This window comes from Peromyscus maniculatus, chromosome 3 (assembly GCF_049852395.1).
Source record: "Peromyscus maniculatus bairdii isolate BWxNUB_F1_BW_parent chromosome 3, HU_Pman_BW_mat_3.1, whole genome shotgun sequence".
Classification (NCBI taxonomy): domain Eukaryota; kingdom Metazoa; phylum Chordata; class Mammalia; order Rodentia; family Cricetidae; genus Peromyscus; species Peromyscus maniculatus.
In genome coordinates this window covers 40,476,422-40,500,530 of record NC_134854.1, presented here as the reverse complement: position 1 = coordinate 40,500,530, position 24,109 = coordinate 40,476,422, and the positions used below count along the sequence as shown (strand labels likewise).

Genomic DNA, 24,109 nt, shown 5'->3' with positions numbered 1-24,109 from the left:
AAAGAAGGACTTAGAGAGGGTCTGCAGCATCCAAATTGGCTAAGTGGGTCATGAGAACCAGAAAAGTAGAAGTGTATAATAAACTAGATAAGATGAAGGACACAGCTGCAACCACAAAGAAGTCTACACGAGTCTAGGGACTGTATTAAGTTTAAAAAACACAGACTGCTCTTTGGGTCATAAAGTTCTTGTGGGTGAAGGGATATGTCTAGCGCCGATTAATAATTGTGTGCTTGCTATTTTTTTAAAGATGATGTGATTGAATTATTGCCAAGCTCTTGTTGTTCCTTGTATGACTTGATACTTTTCTTTTCTGTATATAAACTACTGATTTACAGAAGTAAAATTGCAGCAGATTCAAACCACTTCTGAGTGTGTTGTCTGCCTGTCGTTTGCCAAATCCTTGCCTTCCTGACTACCCAAGCCCTGGTTCTCCTATGGTCATGGTACCCCCAGTGGGCCAGTCCATGGCAAACATCCCAACACAGAAGAAGCAGAAGAAATCAACCTTAAGAATGACTTTAAGAAGATGATAGAGGCCTTTAAAGAGGAAATGAAAAATTCTCTTAAAAAATCAAGGAAAAGACAAACAAAAAATTGGAAGAAATCAATAAATCCCTTAAAGAAAGCCAAGAAAAACCAAACAGGTGAAGGAAACAGTTCAAGACTTGAAAACCAAAATAGAGGCAATAAAGAAGACACAAACTGAGGGAATGCTGGAAATGGAAAATCTGAGTAAACAGACAGGAACTACAGATGCAAGCATAACCAACAGAATGCAAGAAATGGAAGACAGAATTTCTGGCATTGAAGATATGATAGAGGAAATAGATTCATTAGTCAAAGAAAACACAAAAGCCAAAAAGCCATAACACAAAACATACAGGAAATTTGGGACACCATGAAAAGACCAAATATAATAATAATAGGGATAGAAGAAAGAGAATACCAACTCAAAGGCACAGAAAATATATTCAACAAAATCATAGAAGAGAACTTTCCAACTTAAAGAAGGAAATGCCTATGATGATAAAAGAAGCATACAGAACATCAAATAGACTGGATCCAAAGAAAAATTCCCCTTACAACATAATTATCAAACCACTAAACATACAGAATAAAGAAAAAATATTAAGAGCTGCAAAGGAGAAAGGCCAACTAACATATAAAGGCAGACCCATCAGAATAACACTTGACTTCTCAATGGAGACTCTGAAAGCCAGAAGGTCCTGGACAGATGTTATGCAGACACTAAGAGACCATGGATGCCAACCCAGAATATTATACCCAGCAAAACTTTCAATAGCCATAGATGGAGTAAACAAAAAATTCCATGATAAAACCAGATTTAAACAATACCTATCCACAAATTCAGCCCAAAGAAAGCACTAGAAGAAAAACTCCACCCAAAGGAAGTTAGATACACCCGTGAAAACACAGGCAATAGATAACCCCACACCAACAAATACCAAAGAAAGGAAACACACAACACTCCCCCCCCCAAAAAAAAACCAAAAACCAAAACCAAACAAACCAAAAAACCAAACAACTAGGAATTAACAATCACTGGTCATCAATATCCATTAATATAAATGGTGTCAATTCACCTATAAAAAGTCACAGGCTAACAGAATGGATACAAAAACAGGATCCATCCTTCTGCTGCATACAAGAAACACACCTCAACTACAAAGACAGACATTACCACAGAGTAAAAGGCTGGGAAAAGACTTTCCAATCAAACGGACTTAAGAAGCAAGCTGGTGTAGCTATCCTAATATCTAAAAAAATAGACTTCAAACTAAAATCAATAAAAAGATATTGGGAAAGACATTATATATTTATCGCAGGGAACATTCATCAAGATGAAGTCTCAATTCTGAATATTTATACCCCAAATACAAGGGCACTGACATTTGTAAAAGAGATATTACTAAAGGTTAAATTGCACACCAAACCCCCCACACTAGTAGTGGGAGATTTTAATACCCCACTCTCACCAATGGACAGGTCTGCCAGACAGAAACTTAACAGAGAAATAAGGGAAATAACAGACATTATGACTCAGATGGACTTAATAGATATCTACAGAAAAGAATATATCTTCTTCTCAGCACCCCATGGAACCGTCTCTAAAACTGACCACATGATTGGTCACAAAGCAAATCTCAACAGGCACAAAAAAAAGAAAAATTGGAATAACTTGTATTTTGTTGGACCACCATGGCTTAAAGTTAGATTTCAACAACAACAAAAATTACAGAAAGCCTACAATCTCATGGAAACTGAATAGTGCCCAACTGAATCAGCAATGGGCCAAGGAAGAAATAAAGAAAGAAATTCAAGATTTCCTAGAATTCAATGAAAATGAAAGTACAACATAACCAATGTTATGGGACACTATGAAAGCAGTGCTAAGAGGAAATTTCATAGCACTAAATGCCCACATAAAGAAGATGGATAAATCTCACACAAGAGACTGAACAGTACAACTGAAAGCTCTAGAACAAAAAGAAGCAAACTCACCCAGGAAGAATAGACACCAGGAAATAAGCAAATTGATGACTAAAATCAATAAAATAGAAACAAAGAGAACAATACAAAGAACCAATGAAACAAAGAGTTGGTTCTTTGAGAAAGTCAATAAGATAGACAAGCCCTTATCCAAATTAATCAAAAGGCAGAGAGAGAGAGAGAGAGAGAGAGAGAGAGAGAGAGAGAGAGAGAGAGAGAGAGAGAGAACCCAAATTAACAAAATCAGAAATGCAAAGGGAGACATAACAACAGACAATGAGGGAAACCAGAGAATTATCAGGTCATACTTCAAAAACCTGTACTCCACAAAATTTGAAAAATCTGAAAGAACTGGACAATTTTCTGGATAGATACCCCATACCAAAGTTAAATCAAGACCAGATAAACTATTTAAACAGACCATCAACCCCTAAGGAAATAGAAATACTCATTAAAAGTTTCCCAACCAAAAAAAGCCCAGGACCAGATGGTTTCAGCACAGAATTCTACCAGGTTTTTAAAGAAGAGCTAATTCTATTACTCTTAAAATTGTTCCACACAATAGAAACAGAAAGAACATTACCAAACTTTTTTTTTTAATGAGGCTACAGTTACCCTGATAACCAAACCATACAAAGATGCAACAAAGAAAGAGAATTACAGACCAATTTCCCACATGAAAATTGATGCAAAAATACTCAATAAAATATTGGCAAACCGAATCCAAGAACACATCAAAAAATTATCCACCATAACCAAGTAAGCTTCATCCCAGGGATGCAAGGATAGTTCAACATACAAAAATCTGTCAATGTAATACACCATCTAAACAAACTGAAAGAAAAAAAAACCCACATGATCATCTCATTAGATGTTGAAAAAGCCTTTGACAAAATCCAACACCCCTTCATGATAAAGGTCCTAGAGAGATCAGGAATACAAGGAGCATACCTAAACAGAATAAAGGCAATTTACAGCAAGCCAATAGCCAACATCAAATAAAATGCAGAGAAACTTGCTGTGGATATCGCTCTGCATAAATAAAATGCTGATTGGCCAGTAGCCAGGCAGGAAGTATAGACGGGACAAGCAGAGAAGAGAATTCTGGAAACAGTAAGGCTGAGTCAGGTGCCAGCCACTGCCATGAGTACCTACATATAAGATACTGGTAAGCCATGGGCCATGTGGCAAGGTATAGCTTTATAGAAATGGGTTAATTTAAGATGTAAGAACTAGATAGCTATCAGCCTGAGCCATTAGGCCAAACAGTTTAAATAATATAAGAGTCTGTGTGTTTATTTTATAAGTGGGCTGCGGGACTGATGGGGCTTGGCAGGAGCTGGAGAAAAACTCTAGCTAGAAACTCAAAGTGATTCCACTAAAATCAGGAACAAGACAAGGCTGTACACTCTCCCCATATTCATTCAATATAGTACTTGAAGTTCTAGATAGAGCAATAAGACAACAAAAGGAGATCAAAGGGATAGAAATGGGAAAGGAAGAAATCAAACTTTTTTTTTGTAGATGATATGATAGTATACATAAGTGATCCCAAAAAATTCTACTAGGGAACTCCTACAGCTGATAAACTCTTTCAGTAATGTGGCAGGACACAAGATTAACTAAAAAACAAAACAAAACAAAACAAAAAACCAGTAGCCCTCCTATATACAAATGATAGATGGGCTGAGAAAGAAATCAGAGAAACATCACCCTTTACAATAGCCACAAATAATATAAAATACCTTAGGGTTACTCTAACTAAGCAAGTGAAGGAACTGTATGATAAGAACTTTAAGAAACTTTCTCTGAAGAAAGAAATTGAAGAAAATATCAGAAAATGAAAGATCTCCCATGTTCATGAATAGGTAGGATTAACATAGTAAAAATGGCAATCTTACCAAAAGCAATCTACAGATTCAATCCAATCCCCATCAAAACCCTAATACAAAAAAACAAACAAACAAACAAAAAAAACCAAAAACCAAAAAACAAAAAAAAACACCTAATACAATTCTTCAAAGACTTGGAAAGAACAATATGCTGTGGGATGGTCTGTATGTCAAATTGCTCTGATTGGTCAATAAATAAAACACTGATTGGCCAGTGGCCAGGCACGAAGTAGGTGGGACAAGGAGAGGAGAATTCTGGGAAGCAGAAGGCTGAGGCAGAGAGACACTGCCAGCCGCTGCCATGACCAGCAGCATGTGAAAACGCTGGTAAGCCACCAGCCACGTGGCAAGGTATAGATTTATGGAAATGGATTAATTTAATCTATAAGAACAGTTAGCAAGAAGCTTGCCATGGCCATATAGTTTGTATGCAATATAAGTCTCTGTGTTCACTTGGTTGGGTCTGAGCGGCTGTGGGACTGGCGGGTGACAGAGATTTGTCCTAACTGTGGGCAAGTCTGGAAAACTCTAGCTACAACAATACTCAACTTCATATAGAAAAACAAAAAACCTAGGATAGCTAAAAGAATTCTGTACAATAAAGCAACCTCTGCAGGCATCACGATCTCTGACCTCAAGCTCTACTATAGAGCTATAGTAATAAAAATAGCTTGGTACTGGCATAAAAACTGACATGTGGACGAGTGGAATAGAATTGAAGACCCTTATATTAATCCACACACCTATGAACATCTGATTTTTGACAAAGAAGCCAAAAATGTACAATAGAAAAAAGAAAGCATCTTCAACAAATGGTGCTGGCATAACTGGATGTCAACATGCAGAAGATTGCAAATAGATCCATATCTGTTACCATGCACAAAACTCAAGTCCAAGTGGATCAAAGACCTCAACATAAATCCAGTTACACTGAACTTGATAGAAGAGAAAGTAGGAAGTAGTCTTGAGTGCACTGGAGACCACTTCCTAAATATGACATCTGTAGCACAGACACTGAGAGCAACAATTAATAAATGGGACCTCCTAAAACTGAGAAGCTTTTTTAGGGCAAAAGACATGGTCAATAAGGCAAAATGACAGCCTACAGAATGGGAAAAGGTCTTCACCAACTCCAAATCTGACAGAGGGCTGATCTCCAAAATATATAAAGAATTCAAGAAACTAAACATCAAAATACTGAACAATCCAATTAAAAAAATGGGCCACAGAGCTAAACAGAGAATTATTAAAAGAATCTCAAATGGCTGAAAGACATTTAAAAAATTGCTCAACATCCTGAGTCATCAGGGAAATGCAAAACAACTCTGAGATACCATCTTACACCTGTCAGAATGGCTATGATCAAAAACACTGATGACAGCTTATGTTGGAAAGAATATGGAGCAAGGGGACCACTCCTTTACTCTTGGTGGGAGTGCAAACTTGTACAACCACTTAGGAAATCAGTATGGTGGTTTCTCAGAAAATTGAGAATCAATCTTCCTCAAGACCTAGCTATACCACTCTTGGGCATATACCCAAGGATTGCTCAATCATATCACAAGGACACATGCTCAACTATGTTCATATCAGCATTTTTCATAATCACCAGAACCTGGAAACAACCTAGATGCCCCTCAACTGAAGAATGGATAAAAAAAAATGTGGCAAAAATACACAATGGAGTACTACTCAGTAATAAAAAACAACAGTATCATAAAATTTGCAGACAAATGGATGGATCTAGAAAATATCATCTTAAGTGAGGTAACCCAGACTCAGAAGAACAAACATGGTATGTTCTCATTCATAATTGGATACTAGGTGTAAAGCAAAGGATAACCAGACTACAACCCACAGCTCCAGAGAAGCTAGTTAACAAGGAGGACTCTAAGAAGGACACATAGATAGCCTAGTGAAGGAAAAATAGATGAGATCTCCATGAACAAACTGGGCATGAAGGGAGGGTAATGGAGGGCTAGGGATGGGGGATGAGAACATAAGGGAACTGGAGGTTTGAGCTGGAACAAGGACAGAGTGGGAGAGCAATGAAAGAGATAGCATGATAAATGAAGACATCATGGGAATAGGGAGAAACAGGGTACTAGGGAACTTCTCAGGAATCCACAAGGATGACCCCACCTTAGACTACTAATAGTCGAGAGGGTACCTGAACTGGCCTACTCAGATAATCAGATTAGTAAATACCCTAACTGTCATCATAGAGCCTTAACCCAGTTATTGATGGAAGCAGATGCAGAGATCCATGGCTAGGCACCAGGCTGAGCTCCAGGAGTCCAATCGATGAGAGAGAGGAGGGATTCTATGAGTAAGGGACATTGAGATCATGATGGGAAAATGTACAGAGATGGCCAGCCAAACTAGTGGAAATGCATGAACTGTGGGCCAATAGCTGTGGAGTGCCCCATGGTACTGGACTAGGCCCTGTGGATAGGCAAGATAGTTATTTAGCTTGAACTGTTTAGGGGACCCCCAGGCAGAGGGATTGGAATCTATCCCTCAGGCATAAGTAGGCTTTTTGAAGCCCAGTGCCTATGGTGGGATACCTTACTCAGTCTTGGTGCACGGAGGAGGGGCTTGGACTTGCCTCAACTGAATGTACCAGGCTCTGCTGACTTTACATGGGAGACCTTGCCTTGGAGGAGGTGGGAATGGGGGGTTGAAGTGGGGGGGGGAGGTTTGGGGGCAGGAGGAGGGAGGAGAGGGGGAATCTGTGGTTGGTATGTAAAATAAATAGAAAATTTCTTAATAATTAAAAGAAAGAAAGAAAAAAGAAATACCCTTTTTTCTTGCTAAACTTAATTTCTCCTACACACTGGTTCAAATCAAGCAGCCCATCATGCCAAATGCTATGAGACACAAAGGTCAGTAGAGTTGACCTCTACTGTTTTGGCTGCATGTACTGTCACTGACTTAATGACTTGCTCACTTGAGCCCTAACTCAGGGCTGTACTATTCAGGCCTCATTTAGCTGATTGAAAGCTGCCACTGGCACATTCCATCAACTCCCTACATGAGCTGATGAGTGACAGGGGATCTAATTTTTATGGTACTTGTCACAGCAAAAGACAGAAGTCCTGGCACTAATTTGGCAAGGACATGTTTTTTAGATCTAGATTTTAATGGGCACATTTTAGATGAATTCAAATACACATTTTGTACATATCCCAGTCTGGCTCATTTAACACTATAAATGTAAAAAGCTATGCCAAAAGTAACTTACCTCAAATAGTTTGGGAAAATTCAGGAACAAGATAATGCTAGAAGTATTAGAGGAAAAAGAACTATTCTAGGAGCTGTATACAGGTGGAGGGACAGTGGTCCTCCTGATGTGACTAGACAGGTGGTGTGGAGCTGGTCTTTTCTGAATTATTAATACTTTCTAAATCACACCACAGAATAATTGGACCTTTTAGATTTACTGTCCTTGCATCCAACAAGGGCAAATCCAGAAAGATTTCTGGCAGTTTCTATGAAGTCATTCCAAGATTGACAGTTGCTTTAGGGAATAAAAAGACAGCATGTGCCTGCTCTTCTTTTTTTTTCTTTTCTTTTTTCTTTTTGCCTTTTCTTTAGCTCATTTTATGTAGTCATACTTCTGTAGCAGAGCTTTCACTAGTACAATTGGGGCTTGCAAATGGTTGGAAGGATCGCTGCCTCAATAAACATCATTTACAGAGCAGAGGAAGAAAGGAAGAGACAAGCAGCGAAGAGAAAGAACAGAAGGCTGTTATCTTCTCTGTTTGGCTCTCTCTCATCCAGAAGCCTGACTTTCCGGCAGTGAAGAAGGGAGGTGGGTCAAATTATGGTAATTAGGATCTTATGTGGCAGCTCATGATTTGCATTTCCTTCATTTCATTGTTTCTCTTTTTGTTTGCTGGAAGACTAAATAATACACTTCTATGTTTGTACCAAAGAATTTTCCTTGGGATTCCAAAGAGGAAGGGTCATTGTGCATATTCAGGCTGTCTTTTACCGGAACTGTTTTCAGCGGGATCGAGGCAGGTGTCTGAACTGAATCAGGTGACTGGTTTCCAGCGAACTTCAGAGACTTCAGAAAAAGATCATGAGATTGTAAGGATCTATTATGCAGGTGCTGACCACCTTGTTTGTGCAGTGGATTATTAAACGTTGTTTATTTTTCTTTCTGCCTCTTGCTAGACATTTTACTTTCTGAGAGACTCACATTGTAGGAAAAAGTCCTAAGGAGATGTGCGGTTCATTTACTTATCAAGTGGAGGTCACAGTAATTTCTCCTGTCACTTTTCCAAGTATCCTTTAGTTCAGGATTCTGGCTTTTTCTTATTTACTGTGAGATGTAATTGTCAGCTTCTCACTGACTGTCCTTTTCTGCCAATCAATCACCACATTTAAGTTCGCATTATATTAAACAAGAAAGGGAAAAAAAAACTGCTTAAAATGAGGAACTGAAGGGTTGGTGGAAAGTCCTTATAGTCTGTTTTAACAGGAGCATAATTCCCAGCAGCTATTTTTGAGAAGAAGCTATCAGAGAAATACTGGCTATTGAATTTAAGGACTCACACCTGGCACCAGCTTCTTGACGAACATCTACTTCTAAAGTGTAAGCACACACTGAAAGCCCTTCATTCTCCTTTGCTATCAGCACGAAGCCTGTAGTGCCAGTGACTCAGTATCATTCTCCCTGTGGAAAATTTATGCAGCCTACAGTTCATTGCCTTTTCTTAAAGGCCTGTGGCAACTTTGCCCATACTCTGATTCTGATTCCAGTCACTGATGGCAGGAACACTAATGCTATTCATCATGTGCCAGTAATGGTGGTGCTGGAAAGCAGCTCCAGGGCTGGGTCATCTTGTCTACCTTCTCATTTTGTAACACATCCTAAAAAGGATTCAATTGACTGCTCCTACATCTGTGGGCTATTTAAACAAGATCTGGAGAAAGAATGCAAACTATTTTTAAAGTAAATAATTGAAGTCTAATGTCCACCATACTTCTGTAGCATATGTAATGAAGAGTGCAGGTTTATGTGAGTGCTTAAATGAATTTACAAAGTGACGGAACACTCATTTCATCAGTGCCCAGCTCTGAAACCAGAACCAGGAACCTTATTGTCTCTTGTCTGCCACACTCCTGTTACCTTACATTGATTTACCTCAATTTCTTTGGGCTCCACATTATCCTAACAAAGACAGCACAAAAGAGGTGAGTTCCTAAAGAGAGACTTGGAAGAAGCAAACAGTCTTGCTCACACATTTCCATCATGCTTTGCTTGCATTTCAACAACCTCTTGTCATTAAAGACATGACTGCTTCATTAGAGTCAAAATGTGGAAAGCCCCCAGATCTACATAGCTCAGCTCCTGTCTGGGCCATGGTGAGTGTGGGTCTATGTTAGTGCTGCCTGGCTATTTTGTTGACAGTTCTAATTCTTTAAGGGTGGGATCAAATCATTCTTTAGAAGAATTGATTACGTGTGTGTGTGTGTGTGTGTGTGTGTGTGTGTGTGTCTGCTATTGATTCTCACTCTGTTATATTACTATGCTTGACAATATCACTTTTTCACCACTGACATCTTATTAGAACCAGAGACAGAAATATCACTAGACTGCTTTCAAATTTTCTGCACAATGAACAGCCCACTTTCTGCATTTTGTTCTCTGTAATGTGATGTTAGCCATTCTGTTCATTTTCATTTTGATTTAAACACTTAGTTTTCTATTATAGACATTCCCCATTGCTCCTCTGTCTGATACCCTCAATTTCTAGGAGGCATCATAAGTCTATATGCTTTATCTGCCACCCAGTGTGTTGTGGTTCTGGCTATATCTTACACATGACAGCAAATAACAGGATCAGATTCAACTCCACAGTCAGCTCACAGGGTAGGCATCAGATTTGCTTCTGTTGTTCACATATTTCTCTGTGCAGTCAGATACTTACTTCCCAAGGCAGATTTTTTTTTCTGATTATATATCTAAATTATTTATTTAGTATTTTAATGCATACTATTTTCACTACAGAAGATGATGCTGAGTTTCCAAGTCTTTTCCCTATGGAAGTCCATTGATGCACTCAGGGTTATGCACGATTACCAGAATCACAGGAATAATTTCTCTTCCTTTGTGGTCAAGAAAGTACACCAGAATGTGAGTGAGTGACAGCAATATTATATGAGTATCCTTGAATTCTCCATAACGTTTAAAATCACAGGAGACAGTTTACCAACTTCAGTACTTATCTTCGGTAGTTTAAACCAATCGTTCTACATTTCAAAGCCGGTGATCACAAGCTCAGTAGAGCCCACAGGGACGCGGGTCCTATTTAAATCATGGAGATTTAATTTTATTTTTTGAATGGAAGATGGAACTTATTTTAAGATAGTTAGTTTTTCTAGTGCTCCTCAAGTTATACAAGAAGGCATTAAAAATATGCTAAAAGATACATAGATGCAGGATTCAGTTTGCCAGCTCTCCAAAATCTTTCAGCATATCCAAGGATCATCTCATTGATTTTGCTCTGCAAGTTACTGAAGATGGAAAAACACAAGAGACTGTCCAGGTTTAGTGAACGAAGGGCAAAGTGACAGCAGTAAAACATGTAAAACACTTAGCAGGAACAAAATGTCTGGAGACTCTCCCAAGGGCGTGTGTACAGCCAGGTACCTTCTTCCTCAGAAACAGCAGAATCGGAGCTTGAAGAACAGGAAAAACCAATAGGGGACATTTACAGTCATGCATCGTACTGTCCCAAATTGAACTACCATAAGCAGCAATGACAGAGGAAATTAATTCATTTGTAACTGAGTTTGGATTCACAGAGAATTCTGGTAGGTTCAAATGGAAGAGAGAGACATGTGACTTCTGGTCCAGGTACTAGAATGGGTTATCCATTTAGAATTTTTTATCTGTGTTATGAAGGGCTGTCAGCGTTCTAGCTGAGGAGGAGGCTAGAAACACATACCATTTTCTACTTTCTTTCTCAAGAACCTGCATGCCTTTTTATTAGTTGGGTGATTGGAGATAGCAAGCCTCTGTAATGGGGGTGAGGGAAGGAGAAAGAGTGAGCAAGTCAACAGGATGTCACTAGTGGGGACAGTCTGTCTTTGACTCTGAGAAGCAATGTGATGCTTTCCTTACAAACCTGCTACTGAATATTTGCTGTTCTGAACTTTTTAAAGGCATAGTACCTCCCTATAAAATTCATAGCAATCTCCAGTGTGACTAAATCCATCCAGACACACTCTTAGGATCCTGGGAACATAGTATCTGAAGGAGAAAAACCTGGAATTGTCTTGTAGCCACAACAAAGGCTCTCTCTTTCTTTCTCCCTCCTCCTTTTCCTGTCCCCCTCCCCCTCTGATTTTTTTTTGTTGTTTCATTTTTTGAAATAAGATTTTTCTATGTAGTCCTGGTTGATTTACTATTTACTGTGTTCTTAAATTTGGAGCAATCTTTCTGTTGTGGTTTCCAGAGTGATGGTATGCATTGCCATGCCTACCCTGGAAGCTCTCTTAAGAGCTGACTTGTAGATGCCCTAGTCTGATAGACCATTGCAATCAAGGCATACTCAGGATACAAAGTCCTGTGCTGCTGGGGGAATAATACTTTCAATCAGGGATTCTACCCTCAAGGTCCTTAAAATTAGTTAACTTTTTTTATTTTATGTGTATGTCTGTATGTCTGTGTCAGTACACGCTACATGGATGTGGGTGCCCAAGGAGGCCAGAAGCGGGTGTTGGATCTCCTGGATCTGGACTTGTGAGCCACTTGACATGAGTGCCAGGAACTGAACTTCAGTCCTCTGGAAAAGGAGCAAGCGCTCTTAATCACTGAACCGCTTCTCTAGCCCCAGGCTGCTAATAATAATAATAATAATAATATAAAAAATTCTTTGGCAGAAATGACAGTAGTCCAAAGAAATTATGACTGCTAAGGGTGACAAGGGAACCAGCAGTTCAGGCTATCCTCCGGAGATCCAGAGAAGACATAGGCAGAAGGACCCTCACAGAGACCACACAGTTGAAGGCTAGAAATACCAAGAGGCTTACAATAATGAGAGAGAAACAGTTTCTTCCAGGGTTCTAATGCTCTCACCCTGAGAATGTAAATTCTGTGATGAATTAAATTCCTTAAATTATGCCAGAATTAGCTCTGTCAGTAGAAATTCTGCCCACAGGCTTGGTTCTAGGCCCTTTAAACTTTTCTTTGTCCTTTTGTGTTTGTTTTGTGAGCAATCAGAAAGTTTCCCTGAAGTCAAAGACATCTGAGCCAATGACCCCCACTTCCTTAGACTAGGGCACACAGTGGTGATTGCATGGTTATTGGAGAAAAATCACCTCAGAAAAATGGCTCAAGTTACAGCATCAGGAGGTATAAAAGAAAATGTTAGAGAAACCATAAAATGTGAAACATAAAAACAATAATAAAGGCTAGAATTTGTGTAAGATCCCCCAGAAAGCTCATGATATTCCATCTATGTTTATGGCAAGAGTGTGGAGAAAGACAGGTGACTTGACATGCAACCATTTGAACTGTATTTTAAAGATATGAATCCCCTCTTTATTGTCCTATCTCATTTGATGTCTTTATGTAAACCTGGGAAATAGAATGGCATATACTTCACACATACTCCTCATTTTGTAGATCAGGAAAATGGAACTTGAAAACGTTATATGATTTGTCCTTAATTATCAGTGACCAGAAATCTGTCTTCCAGCAACTAGCAGGTGTAAATTTCAGTGTGATAGGATGGCCAAGTCTTTCCTGTTCAACATATTCTAGAAAGGGGAATTCTTTAATGGTCTTGGTATCCTGCCATGATTCAAATAATAACAGAGATGACTCTGGCCTGCTGTAGGCTCCATGAACTTCAAATGAGAATAAGATGTGATTCACAATCAAGATGAGGAGAAGGGTCCTGAGACAAGATACTATAAAATGAAAGAGGTGAGGGAGAAGATGAGAGGGAAGAACATTTCAGAATTGAAACATGAGGATGGCAGAGAGGAGGCAGGAGCCACATGAACTAGGGTTATGCCTCTGGGGAGTTAAGTTCTCTTTATGCATTCTCTTCTAACACCAGATATTTATCAAGAAGGTGGGTAGGGGGCAGGAGACATAGGGAGGGTGGGAAAGAGGGAAGGAGGGAGGGAGGTCTATTTATGGATAACAGTGCTATTAGTGAGCATCTGAAAGGAGTTGTGTGTTCTACTCTTTTTCAACCTATCTCAGTTCTTCTGTGCTTTTCTAGTGTGTCTTATTGTGATGTATGTTTTCAAATTTAAATGTATTTATTTATTATTTGTTTACTTAAAAGAAAGTCTATGAATACATGAAGGATGCTCAACCAAAACATGGTAAGTGCTTTCAGTGTCGGTGGAAAGACAAGTTTGTTAAACTCAGGAGAGATGCCAGTGCCCTCTTATAGGGGTTTCAGATGTGACTTCAGCACTGTGCAGTGTTTTCCTTGTTTACTTATTTTAGACTTAACCCACAAGCCTTGTGTAAATGTAGTCTTGTGGAGAATGATATATGGAATGAATGAAATGCCGAGGACCATGGAAGTGGCCAATGTGACTAGATAACTCTCCCTCACGCTGGTGAAGATCCTCATTCTAGTGGTCATCTGCCCCAGTGGTTGCTGTGGGAATCTTCAGATTTCAACAATTCTTACAACTTCTCACAAGAGGAAGGCAGGGAGAAGGCAGCTTATTCCCACTAAACAAAGAAAATAATGAATGCTACAGACAGGCCTTGGTCTCTAAGGGGCGTGAAAACTTGAACTCCAGACTTGGCTTATCTTCTCACATGCAGAATTTAAGATTGAAATAGGCAACTTTCTCGAGCATATGAAAGCAATGATAACAGAAAATCTGGTCTTATGACTCTGTTGGATGAAGCCTTATGACTGATGGAGAAGATGAGGCATTAAATGGAATGTGGCAAGAATGAGCTGGGTTAATGGAGGAGTTAGTCTGAGGGGCTGGTGCTGGCAGGGTTCAGGATGGTGCCTCATTGATGTCTTCTGAGGAACAGTCTGGAAAGCCCATTTGATTCCCTCGGCACTCATGTCTTGAACTCTTGTGGTCATGTTGGAAGTGAATCTGCTTTAGTTATTAGATCACACATTGATTGATCTGAATTTAGTTATTAGTATTAGACCATACATTGATTGATCTAAATTGTGTGCCAAAGATTCTAGGACTAGGACCAGGAAATCTGCTTAAGAATACTTTTCTGAAGGAATCACAATGCCTCCCAAGTATGAGTAGTAAGAAATGGTTTCTACTCTTGCAAGTCATGATGTACAATTTGTACAAGTAGATCAAATCTTGATTGAGTTTCAGGGCTTAAAAACCCAACGAGAACAATTTCAAGGGGGATAATTGTTATAGACAGAATGCTGTGTTCTTCAAAAGTGTGTTGAATTCTGAACCCTCAAGGCAATGGTAGAGACTTTTAGGGTGGTTCAGTTAGGACTGGAGAGCCTCATGGATGGGATGAATGGTCTATGAAGAGAGACCCTGGAGAGCTCTCTAACTCCCTTCATGCCCTGTGCCTGTGAAGATGCAGTCACAGATGGTCATCTATGAGTGAGGAAGTGGGTCCTTACCAGATGCTGACTCTGTTGGCAACTTGTCTTGGATCTCTTAGCCTCTGGAATTGTTAGAAACTAATTTTTGTTATTTTAAGCCACTTTTTGTGATATTTTGTTACAGTATCCAGACTAATACTAAAACTATCCCAATCTGCAGTTTTCATGATCCCTAAAGTTCCAGAACTCCCAACTGCATTAACAATCAGATGACATTAATTTCCTGCCACACAGCTGCTTTGTGTCCACAAGTCACCTGAATTATATTGAAGGCAATGGCAAGGTCTTCCTGTAATTGGGCCTGAGAACATATGCAGAATAACTTGGCTTCAGTCACAATTTTTTTCCTGAGAGGTTCCTAATACCACTGTGAGGACGGCTTATTTTGGGATTGGGAAACTGTTGTAAAGCCTTGTGGTTAACAAAACAAAACAAAACAAAACAAAACAAAACAAAACAAAACAAAACAAAACAAAACAAAACAAAACAAAACAAAACAAAACAAAACAACCAATTAAGAATAATCAAACGTAAGTAGAAGCAGCCTGTAGTAGCATGGGTGTACCACAATAATTTCAAGTTGCAAACAAGCCAGGCTGTACTCAGGATACAGGCAAATAATATAAACTATTGAAAGCTATTGGGATCCAGCCTCTTGATAGCCTTCACCCACAGTTCCAGAAGTGATGTTACTGGTGGTGGATTAATCTGAGGGATTCACTAATAAATCTATGTACACACTTTAGTCCATGCACTATTCTTCTGAGTTAGTTCTCTCTCTACACAGCTTCTATTCTGCTCTCATGCCTAGCTCCTTTCTTGCTAGATTTCTCTCTACATTTATCTGCTGTTCCCTCTAAATGCTATCTTGATTCCTTCATCTTAGCTCTGCCCCATTTTGGTCTTTCTCATCTTATTCTTACCCGCCTAGTTCTTCCCAGTCAGGCTCTTTCTCATCTCCCATCTTGTCCTTCTAGTTCTCCATCCAGTTCTCCAATCAAGTCCCCCAAGTCTCTGAAGTTTATAGTTATATACCCATGTAGTAGCAGTGCTCTGGCTAAGGCAAGGTCACCAGGCCTGAATTCTTACAGGGTCATAAAGGTAGATAAGAATTTTCCTCTTATCTACCATTAGGCTCTCTTTTACAACCCAAAAGGGGAGTGGTAAAGGGAGGAGGTCAACTAAGAGCTAAAATTGGTTAATATATCAGAAAAAGGGAATTTATGTGCTCAAACTATATTTCTAGAAGTGGTTAGGTAAAATGTTAGGAGTCTATAATGTTAGTAGAAATACCACTAAGACTGTATAAGAAAGGAATGTCTGGGCTTAATTTGCACAAGAAACAAAGCTATGCACCTAATGTTTGCCTGTCTCCTAGGCCTAGGAAACAGGAAGTGTTTCAGGAGACTCAGTGGTTGGTCTGAAATGCTTTGTCCTATCTGCCTTCAGGCTTTGGATGCTAGAGAAGTATATTAGATAAAATACACTGTTAGAAGTCCTTGGGGAAGGTATGAGAGCACATAAGAAATTCATATCAGGAAATAGCTGATATATTAAAAGTTGAATAACACCAAATACTCCTTGAGATTTGAGTTCCTCTCGAAGAATTTCTTGATTCTTTGAGGTGGAGCTTTACCACATTCAGCTGAATTCCTACTACAGTCCTGTGGCTCATAGCAATAAATAATATTATTTTATTTTCCTTTCATTTTCTCCTTCTACTCTTTTACATTTTTAAAGAAAATACTTTTAAAAGATTTATTTATTTTTCTTTTACATATATGAGGTGTTTTTTTTTTTTTCTCCTGGCATGTATGTAAGTGGATAACATGTGTGCAGTTCCCATGGAGGCCAGAAGAGAGCATTAGATCCCCTGGAACTGGAGCTATGGATTGTGAACACCCATGTGGGTGCTAGGAATTGAACCTGAGTTTTCTGCAAGATCAGCCAGTTCTCTTAACTGCTGAGCCATCTCTCCAACTGCTTAATTTATTTGTCTCTCTGTGTATGTTCCTGCCATAGCATGTGTGTGTGGGTCAGAGGGGAGCTTTCAGGAGTCAGCTCTCTGTGTGTGTGTGTGTTCCTTCCATAGCATATATGTGGGTCAGAGGGCAGCTTTCAGGAGTCAGCTCTGTGTGTGTGTGTTCCTTCCATAGCATGTGTGTGGGTCAGAGGGGAGCTTTCAGGAGTCAGCTCTCTTTTCACCATGCTTATTCTAAGATTGAACTTAGGCCATCAGTCTTGGCAGCAAACACCTTCATCTGCTGAGCTACTTCTTTCTTCTTTCTCCTGCTCCCTCTCTTTCCCTGTGACAAGGTTTACCTCTGTAACTAAGAATGGCCTGCGGCTTACTACACAGTGCAGGTTGGCTGGGAACTCATAGCTATTCTCCTGCCTCAGCCTCCTTAATGCTGCTATTAGTGACATGAACCAACACCAGCAGTTTTGTCAGAGAATTTTCTAGAATTTTCTGGTTGGTTCTGAACAACTTTGGAATATTAGCAAATAGATAATTTTATTTCTTTAAAGACCATTTTTCTAATAATACAAATGCATCCATATGATCTGGGCAATTGAATTAATTATGCAGTTAAAACAACGAGGAGAACTAGGCTTGGATTAACCATATTTAACAGAATGATTAGTTACATAAGTCTTCAGGATTTACATGAAATATACACACATACATGGATGTGATTTTGTCTTGCCTTATTGGACCTTGAATCTTTATCTTAGCATGTTTAATGTAGCACCTGTTATTTTCAGTTCTCTTACTCCTTTGCCTACAAGCAATTACACAGTGGTGCTAGAGATGATAATGAGGTCTGTTAGTGATAATACATGCCTCAGCAGTAGATTAAGAGGGCCGATTCTATGATAATAATAACAACGACTTCCATTTATGAAGATTACACCACACCAGGTGTTGGGTTAACCACTATGTATTCATTAACAATGTGGACATGGGCTACTCTGTTACAGGTGCTGTTAATGTTCTGGGTTCTGAAAAATATGCTACACTGATACAATTAATTATTATACTAATAAAAACTGTTACTTCACACCTCTGCTCCATGTCCTTGCATCTTTTCTTTGTGATACCTGAATTTTGCAAGAACATTTCAGTCTGTCAGGAGGTAGGGTGGCTGGACCATTGTGCTAGGGAAGAACAATTTTCCAGATTAAATTGCTTCCATTATAGCTGTGTGGCTTATTTTTGGGTGCATATTCAATGCCCAGGCAGCATGAGCTGTTTCCAGGAAAAGAAGGCTAGAGGCGGTGGGGAGCCTGTCTGTAGTATACATAGAATTACAGAAGTGGGTAGTGGAAGGAGAGTATCCAGAAAGAGTGGGGGGCAGAATAAGGGGTTTGTAAGCCCTGCTGAGTGTGGAATTGACTCTGGACAGACAGAAAACTATGATGGTACTTACTGGCTACATGATGAGATTTAATGTTCAGAAAGGAAAACCTATCATGACTGGAGAATGAGATTAGAGGAGCAAATAGAGATTAAGGAGAATGCTCCTGGAATTGCCCAGCTGATAAGTAATGAACTCCAAGACAAGGAGAAAGGTGGCCAGATCTGCAAGACACCTCTAGGGAAAGAGCAACAGAGTTTATACACCATGTGAGAGCAGATTGAAAGAATATTGATGAAAATATTGCCAAAAACAAGAGGAGGGATTTAAAAATTTCCCCTAGAAGTTAAACAAATTAGGGTTAAGATATGTTAAATTTGGGAGACCCATAGGATAGTCAGATGGAGGTGGACAGAAAGTGGTTGGAAACTGTTCTAGAGCTTGATCTGGATAGGGAATGGGGAATCAGTTGCTTGTTTGCCCAGCACATGCACAGATCATGGTTTAGACTTGGGCAGAGCAGTGAGCAATAGTCATTTGCATGTAAGGGGCAGACAAAGCTGGAGAATTAGATGGAATCAGGTGTGAGAGCAAAAGGAGAGGATGACCCAGAGTGAAACTTGGCAACTTCAGTTACTCGCCAACAAGTGGGAGAGGTGAGTGAGGGGAGGGGCTGAGAGAGTGGAAGGGGCCAGATCATATGGTATTAGAGGGAGCACATAGAAAGGACTGAGTTTAACTTGTTCAGTGTTAAAATTACATTTTAAAAATGTGGTGACAAAACTCCCACATAATCCCAAACTTGACATTTTACCTATATTTTTAAGTGAAATGTTTAAGTAGTATCTGCACACATTATGCAATGGATTTCTCCAACTTTTTTTGATTTTGTAAAATTGAACTCTATACTCATTGAACAACTTCCTTCCCCATTACCCACCAGGTAATTATCATTCTATCTTCTCTGAAAGTTTGACAGTTCTACATATATGTGACATCATATAGTATTTGACATTTTGTGGCTATATTTTTCACTTAGCAAAATATTCTCTAGTTTCTTCCACATTGTAGTAGCATGTGACTGTTTCCTTTCTGTAAAGCTGAATAACATTGTATTATGTGTGTAGTCATTGCTTATCCTTCCATCTGTCAATGGACATTTGGATTAACTTTACTTCTTGGCTATTATGAATAAGTATGTGCATATCTCTTTGAGATTGAAATAACCTCTTGGATTACTTTAAATGTATACTTAGAAATACGATGACTGAATCATATAACAATTCTGTTTTAGTTTATGAAACTGCCATGTTGTTCTCCATAGTCTGTGTGTGTGTGTGTGTGTGTGTGTGTGTGTGTGTGTGTTTTAATTTAATTTTTTTGAGACAGGGTTTTATAGAATCCAGAAAGGCCTTGAATTTGTTATATAGCCGAGGCTGGCTTGAATCCCTGATCCTTGCCTTTTCCTCCCAAGTGCTGGGATTACAGGCATGAGTTACTATGCCTGTTGTCTAATTGGTACTTTTAAATTATGTTACTGTCTAGTTTTGAGTAGGAAGAACAGGAAGATAGTTACTTTGCATATTAGCTACATACTTGTTAAAGTACGTGCAATGTACTTTACTTATTACCACTCAGAAGAGCTTTAATTATTGTGCTGTGAAGTCAAAGAGCAGAAATGCTCACTAGGTCACACAGTTAAGATCTGAGACTCATTCAGCTCTCTTGATATTCAGAAGCCAATTTGGCATTTCATTTCTATTTGAGAAGGGGTCCTTCTTCCCAAGTTCCCAAACAATTCATGAAATGTTTTTCATGATTTGTAGAGCACTTTGTGAACAATAAGGTTGTATTTAAGAGGACCAAGAGCCAGTAATTGTATCACTACACTCATGAGTCTAACCTCCAATTCTTAAATAGTCCTGTCTGCCTAAGCAGAATGCAGAGGCAGTTCATTCCTACTCACTGTTGACAGCACTTCAGGTTCACACCACATCGAGTCTCCCATCTTCAGCTTGGTGTCTGCACTGTACCCGGTTGCTGTTACTGTCCAGTATTAATGAGTAGTTGCAAACTAGCATAGCTTCTGTGGAAGTTGATAGACATGTTAATTATACCTTATTTAGATTTCACAGTTGCATGATTCAGATTCTTCTTTTCTGCCAAATTTTGAAAGATTCACTGGCATTGTGGAAATGCCAGTAAACATAGTTAGTATATTAAAATGCAAGCAATGGAGGAACTGGCCATGCAGGGATGGTGAACTATTATCTTGGGTCATCTGACTTTAGGCCTAGAGTCTTGTGGCCCATTTTCAGGGCTTTAGGTAGAGTCAACAGCACACATAGTTGTCCTCCTTTGTGGTTATATACTCTGCACCTACTCAGCACCTCCTTTCCAGTATATGAAAGTCTATATAGTACAATAATATCAGAACAACAAGTCCACTGAATCCTGATCTTAGCTGCTGGCTACAAATACCCTCAGTGCATGGCACTCTTGTTCTTGGTGTTTGTAGTATATCTTTGTATGAGAGTGGGATGAAGGCACATGGCTTCACAACTTCTCAGCTCTTACTGTGGTATGGGTTGTATAGATGCTGGAGACACAGCTATAAACAGGGTCGAGACTGTGAGAGGGGGAGGGAGGGAGAGGGACAGAGGGGAGAGGGGGGTGTTAGTAAACTATTTGGCAGTTGTACCAGCTTGTGATGAGGGCTATGATTAGGTTAAGGATGAGACACAGAAACATTCAAGAAAGTGGTAAGACACAGTCATTGATGAAGAATTAGGGTAGAGAAAGTTTCCTGGAGGAAGTGCTATACAACCCAGTGATTCTTAGATTTAGAGTGCATTAGATTCACCTGGGGGAGAACTGCTAAAATCATGACTTCTACTTAATCCTTTACCATTTAATTTTATTTATATTGTTAAAGATTTTGTACAAGAATATATTATATGTTGGGTGTATTTTACCTCATACAAAAATTATAATTTCTGAGCCACACTTAGAAAGCTTTTTAACTCGTCCATTAAATAGAGAATAGGGCCTGAAACTTTGCTTTTTCTAAGGTGTTTCCAATCAATGTTAGTTTTGTCTGCTCTGGGACTACAAGAGATTTAAGAGGTTGAAAGAGGACAATGAGTGTGGAAGTGTGCATTTGTGCTCACCCATGGGAGATGGGGCATGGGGCAGGGTGATGGTCAGAAGAATATCCCAAAGGAAACAATACAAAAAGGCTTGGAAATAAAAGAAATCATGACATGCACAGAGTTAGAGTTTAAGAGAAATGTAGTAAAAGGTGAAAAATTTATACGAGCTGAAGAGAAACCAGAGTATTGTTTGGCTTGAACTGTTTGGGGGCCACCCAGGCAGGGGGATCGGGATCTGTCCCTGGTGCATGGGCAGGCTTTTGGGAATCCGGTGCTTGTGGTGTGACACCTTGTGCAGTCTTGGTGCAGTGGGAAGGGGCTTGGACCTGCCTAGGCTCAGTATGCCGGGCTCTGCTGACTCCCCATGGGAGACCTCAATTTGGGGGATGTGGGGTGGCTTGGGAGGGAGGAATGGAGGGTGGGAGGAAGGAGGAGATGGGATCTGTGGGTGGTATGTAGAGTGAGTAGAAAATTTCTTAATAAAGAAAAATGAAAAAAAAAAAAAACAGAGAAAAGTAGTGAAGGTAAACGCAGAGGTCGTTGTGTGAAGGAGTTTGGGCTTTCCTCTAAGGTAATGGGCAATGTAAAAGAGCTTTAACCAGGTGAGCGACACGACGTGATATGTGTGATTCAAAGGCTGCTCTGACTTCATTAGGATAACAAGATGGAAGGGGCAGCATGGAGCAGGAGATAAGAGGACAGTATAATGTTCCAGGTGGGCACTGACAGGGACTGCAGAGATGAGGAGAAGGTGTCTGTAGTACTATAGGTGGCCGCAGATTCTTGGCTCTCCCTCTCATTGGGCATTTCTATCCCCTCCTCCTGAATCCACAGAATCAGGAGTACTGCTGTGCTGGACGCAGGCTTAGGTCCTTGGTCAGTCAGCCTTTCCTTTCTGTCTCTTGCAATATCTGTTTTTGGATTTTTGAACTGCCTTATGACAAGGCTGGCACTCTTGCTGGAGAGATCATGCTGAAAAGCTGCAGAGACATAGATTTCTAACTTTCTGATCACTTCTGCCAAGGTGCCCAGAACCACTTTATTGGCCAAACCATGAACTGAAAGACTACGTGTGTTCTATTCAATGCTATGGGGAGCAGAAGAGTTGCTATAGTGCCTGGCCCCTGATGTCTTGACCATGATTGCTACTTTAGGACACTGAGTTTTGGGGTCATTTGTTCTATGATAATAGCTGGAGCAATCTCTCTTTCTCTCGGGCCCGTGGTGCCAGCAAGATGGGCAAGTGTCATGGTCTCCGTACTGCCAGGAAGCTCCGCAGCCACCGATGGGACCAGAAGTGGCATGATAAACAATACAAGAAAGCCCACTTGGGCACAGCCCTGAAGGCCAATCCGTTTGGAAGTGCCTCTTATGCCAAGGGAATTGTGCTGGAAAAAGTAGGGGTTGAAGCCAAACAGCCAAATTCTGCCATCAGAAAGTGTGTCAGGGTGCAGCTCATCAAGAACGGCAAGAAGACCACAGCTTTCATGCCCAACGATGGCTGCTTAAACTTCATTGAGGAAAATGATGAAGTTCTGGTTGCTGGATTTGGTCGAAAAGGTCATGCTGTAGGTGATATTCCTGGAGTCCGCTTTAAGGTTGTTAAAGTAGCTAATGTGTCCCTTTTGGCCCTGTACAAAGCCAAGAAGGAAAGACCAAGATCCTAAATTTTGACAGCGGAAATGCAATAATAAATTTTCATATTCTGAAAAAAAAATAACTGGAGCAAGTTCCAATCATTGAATCACAATGAACATAAATATTAAGTGGCAAACAGAAGAAGCAAGGCCTTCCAAGCAGCAAGAATTCTAAAGAAAGAGGAAGTGGATGTGATATGAGAGAAGGAAAAAGGAGAGAACTTTGAGTAAGAGGGAACAGTGGTCAGGGTTCAATACTGCAGAAAAGGACTGAAGAGCATCCTTTGGACTTAGTGGCACAGGCATCACTTGTGACATTTGTGAGCATCTTGTACACAAGCCAGAGACAGTGTGCAAGTTAGGAAGTGGCAGCTGAAGTGAAAGTGACTCTGTCAAAAAGTTTCATGGTAAAGAAGGAGGGTAGAGATGGAGTGAGAAAATATTTTAAAAATATTTTTAAATCATTAGACTCCAGGACATTTCAGGGATATGGAGAATGTGCAGGAAAGTGTAGGGGGCACAAGGTCCTTGCATTCACAGATAAGCACTAGAGAAACCAGGAATGTTCAACATGCAGGGGTGTCTCTTCAAAGGAAGAGATGTATACCTGTTTTCTGTCCAGAAGGCTAGGAATGGATGTAGTTGACAGCCTGGTGACTTGTGCTACCTGTAGGGCCAGGAAAACTGAGTCCCCCAGACTGTTATGTTTACCTCAGACTCTACTTCTCCAGACCTTTATTTTGAACATCGCTTCTCAGTCAGTAGAACCCATCTTTATGGAAGAGGTCATATGTAGAGAGCTGCGTGCAGCCGCGCCTCAAAGATGGCGCTGGCTTCCGCCTTCCACCCTCCCAACGGTGAGTGCTCTCTGTGATAAACAACTCCTTATTTGGCTAAGGCTAAGGATTTGGCTTGCTTCTGCGTACCTGGACCTATCCGCAGTACCCACGTGGCAGATTG

General features: G+C 40.0%; 1 protein-coding gene and 1 pseudogene across 2 annotated transcripts in view; one reads left to right on the top strand and one right to left on the bottom strand.

Moving 5' to 3' along the window:
• The window catches only part of Lhfpl3 (LHFPL tetraspan subfamily member 3), a 568,397-nt gene that overhangs the window by 99,796 nt on the left and 444,492 nt on the right, over window positions 1-24,109 (bottom strand). The gene's annotated exons all lie outside the window — the stretch shown is intronic.
• LOC102928855 (small ribosomal subunit protein uS12 pseudogene) lies at window positions 22,696-23,232 on the top strand (annotated as a pseudogene).